The sequence below is a fragment of the Dendrobates tinctorius genome, unplaced genomic scaffold (genome assembly GCF_039654945.1).
Source record: "Dendrobates tinctorius isolate UK_male_01 unplaced genomic scaffold, ASM3965494v1 ptg000044l, whole genome shotgun sequence".
Lineage (NCBI taxonomy): Eukaryota > Metazoa > Chordata > Amphibia > Anura > Dendrobatidae > Dendrobates > Dendrobates tinctorius.
In genome coordinates, this window is record NW_027361712.1 from 22,368,646 (window position 1) to 22,372,897 (window position 4,252).

Here is a 4,252-nt window from a genome sequence, read left to right on the forward strand (position 1 = left end):
GCTGGTATCGCTCAACTCTAGTGTTGAGCGATACCAGCCGATACTGAAAAATATCGTATCGGAATGGATCGGCCGATCTAAAAAACGTATTGGGTATTGCCGATTCCAATACCGGAAGTCCCATTCAAGTCTATGGGACTTCCGGTATCAGAATAAGAAAAACCCTTTTCTGTCCTTGTACAGCCTCTCTGTGTGTACGGACCTTCCGGGGGTCTGTGCCGGCCTGCCGGGGGTCTGTGCCGACTGCCGGGGGTCTGTGCCGGCCTGCCGGGGGGCTGTGCCGGCTGCCGAGGGGCTGTGCCGGCTGCCGGGGGTCTGTGCGGACTGCCGGGGGTCTGTACCGGCCTGCCGGGGGGCTGTGCCGACTGTCCGGGGGTCTGTGCAGGCATCGTCCGATGGGACTACAAGTCCCATCGGGCGATGCCTGCTACCATGACGGTGATTGACACATTAGCCAATGATGGGACAGTAGTAGTCCCATCATCCGGCTAATGTGTTGAATGTAAAAAAAAACAAACAAAAAAAAAAACATACTACATACATACTACATACATACATACATACTACATACTGTCTTGCTAAATTTTCTCCCAAATTAGGTTATTTACCTTAACTTACGTAGCGCTCACTGGCATCCCAACCAGGCAAAGATTATTGACAATCTTTTATTTTAGCAAGCAATCATTTTGTTTTACATAGCACATGAATAGTCTCATTGATTTAAAAACGACAGTTATGACATGAAAGATTTCAGCATCCATAATAATTACCGAGTTATTGTAGCATCACCCTTCACATCGGGGGACCTCGATCAGCGGGAAGGGGTTTTCCTCGGTAAGCATCACAGACTAATTGCGTCCACTTGAATCGTCTGGAAAGTCCCCACCCGCTGAGGAGGTCAGTACTTTTTATAATATTAATTGGAATGATCACGCACTGACATGCGCAGTGAATCAGGTTTTTTTTCACATTCCTCCTTTATCTCAGTTGGTTTGGTTCTCACATTCCTCCCTTCCAACTCCCACAACAATGCCTGAGCAGGTGGTTGTTTTTCAGATTCCTGAGTGTGTGCTCTCCTCATGGTAGGAAAAGTTCAGATTCCGGTCACAATCCATAGTATCCAAATGGATGTTTCAATGTACTGCAATCACTATCTTATTGACTGGATGGCTATCTATACCAGTCTCTCACTCATGCATATCCCATTTGTATCACAATCGGTCCTTGATTGCAGTCTTTTAAACGCCATTTTTATAGGACACCATGAGCACTTGTGGTTTCTTGCAACACATTTTGTAAGCTATATAGCAATTCCATATGGATAATAGAATCACTACAATAGCCATCACCAACACGGGATGAATCAGCCAATTCAATAATTTAGTAGCTGAGGGCGAATACCCTAGAAAAATATCATACCAATGATGAGAGGTAGCATCAGCAATAATCGATCCCATTTTTACAATCTTATCTGCTATAATAGTGGTGCTTATCACATGCATTTGTATAGTTCTATTTAATTGAGTAATCATATATTTTCCTTCTTCTGATCGTTCAATTATATGTTTCAATTTCATTCGGGGTGGTTTGGTTGTATTCCTTCCAATCTCCTGGCCTCGGAACGTACTCCTTCCTGAATTTTGTAGTCAGACAGATTCCAGGAGTCCAGGCACCGATGCTGTCCAAACACGCGAGCCCAAGGATTCCACTTAACCATATTTGAAGATTTGGAATCTATAAAATCAATAATCAACATTATTCTCTCAAATAACATTTTTCTTGTGGGATATATTCCCATTTTTCCACTCCTGGCCTCATAATTAACAGGGTATGGTCTTTGCCTATTGCTATCACTTCAGCCTCTGAAGGCGGTCCTTGGGTATTTTGAACCCAGATTTTGGCTCCCACATTAGTGATGTTAGAAGGGCCAAAACCTTTTGAGCCTCTGATCGTTAATTCTGAAGGGGCTGTTCCCTCTTGCACATCTGACAAATTTATTGGAATCAAAAGCATTTGCGCAATACGCTGTCCTTTCTCCAAAATTAGAGGCTCATTCCCCAAATTTATCATTAATACTTTGATTTCTCCTTGATAATCTGCATCTATGACTCCTCCCACCACCATGGCCCCCTTTAATGCCAAACTAGACCTAGTGGCTATCTGTCCATAGTGGTCCTTTGGAATCTGACACCCCAATCCTGTAGCTATTGGTTTTACTTTCCCCTGTGGGATCACAACAGTTTCCAATGCACTCAAATCCAAACCTGCTGAATGTGGAGTTGCTCGTTCCGGTATTCGTGCTTCTTGATCAGTTTTCCACCATATGACGGACCTTATCAGGTGTGCCTCATGTATGGTGAGATTGGGTGTAAGCATCCTCATGAGAGGAGTCATAGAGTCTGTGATAGGCCTGTTGTTAATTATCTGTAAAGCCTCACTCAAATTGTCTCTCCATTGTCCATACTGTGTATCAGATTGATTAAGTTTTCTCAATGTGGATTTTAATAATCCATTCATTCTTTCCACCAAACCTGCTGCTTGTGGATAGTAAGGTATATGATATACCCATTGTATATTGTTGTCCTGAGCATATTTTTTAATGGCATCTCCAGTGAAATGAGATCCATTATCAGTTTGAATTTGTAAGGGGACCCCATAATACTGTGTTATTATCTCTAAGGTCCGCTCTGTGCTCCATTGGGTGGCTGCTTTACACGGAAAGCCCACCATCAGTCCTGAATATGTATCTACCGCAGTACAGACATACTTACACCCCCTACTCTCTGACAAAGGGCCGATGAAATCCATTTGCCATATCTGAGCAGGTAACTGGCCTCTGCCTATGTGTCCCATTACGGTGTGTGGTACCTCTCGTTTTTGTGAATGTTGACATATTGGGCAGTGTTGTATAGTTTGTTTTATTATGTCAAGTGTCAGAGGCACACCTCTCTCCTGGGCCCACCTGTAAGTGGCTTTTTCTCCAAGATGTCCGCTTTTCTGATGAGCCCAAACGGCTGTACCTTGCAGCCATGCTTCTTTTTCTCCAGCATCAATCTCAGTAGTATTTTGTCGAATAGCAGCTGCTTTATCTGCTTCAGAGTTAAACAAACGTTCAAGTGAGTCAATTGGCATATGAGCATCAACATGAAAGACAGTGGTAGGTGTCTCTTGCACCATTTCCTCCAAATATTGCCACACTTCCCTACCCCAAATTTCTTTACCATGAATCTGCCAATCATGTTTTTTTATCCCATGATCCAAGTAGCTAATCCATTAGCCACTGACCATGAATCAGTGTACAGATAACATTCTGAAACTTGTTCATGTTTCAAAGCCAAAAAAAAAAACCCCATATAATTCAGCATATTGACTGCTTTTTCATTTTCTTTTCCAGTATTTATTCTGAGGAACTTTTACTGCAGTTTTTTTTCCCAGCTACATTCTGATAATGTTCTCACTTGTCTTTTTACAACCAGGTGTTACATTCTAACACCACTTTCTGCCCTCCTACTTCTGTTATCTTTTGTTTTAACTGAGAGCATTTCTCCTGCATGTTAATCTTCCGGTCATGCATAACACGGTAAGCACTGAGCAGAAACCACATGCGCCGTCCTAAAGACACTACATCACCCGCCTTGGCGGGGACACCCATGAGTACATTAACAACATCCTGGGTTGACTGCATCACCTGCCTTTGCAGGGAAAACCTCGAGTAACTAAACAACATCGAGGGGTTATCTGCATCACCTGCCTTTGCAGGGATCCCCATGAGTAAACCAACAACATCATAATAATAATAATAATCTTTATTTTTATATAGCGCTAACATATTCCGCAGCGCTTTACAGTTTGCATACATTTTCATCACTGTCCCCGATGAGGCTCACAATCTAAATTCCCTATCAGTATGTCTTTGGAGTGTGGGAGGAAACCGGAGTACCCGGAGGAAACCCACGCAAACACGGGGAGAACATACAAACTCCTTGCAGATGTTGTCCTTGGTGGGATTCGAACCCAGGACCCCAGCGCTGCAAGGCTGCAGCGCTAACAACATCATGGGTTAACTACATCACCTGCCTTTGCAGGGAAAACCTCGAGTAACTAAACAACATCGAGGGGTTATCTGCATCACCTGCCTTTGCAGGGATCCCCATGAGTAAACCAACAACATCATGGGTTAACTGCATCACCTGCCTTTGCAGGGAAAACCTCGAGTAACTAAACAACATCGAGGGGTTATCTGCATCACCTG

The 4,252-nt window shown here is 43.5% G+C and overlaps 1 long non-coding RNA gene across 1 annotated transcript; it reads right to left on the bottom strand.

The window, feature by feature from the left end:
• Positions 1–651: 651 nt before the first annotated feature.
• On the bottom strand, positions 652–3,222 carry LOC141089135 (uncharacterized). Its single transcript, XR_012232186.1, has 2 exons — positions 2,963–3,222; positions 652–1,734 (listed from the first exon to the last, which is right to left on the bottom strand). It is a non-coding gene; the product is annotated as an uncharacterized lncRNA (long non-coding RNA).
• Between the last annotated feature and the right edge of the window lie 1,030 nt (positions 3,223–4,252).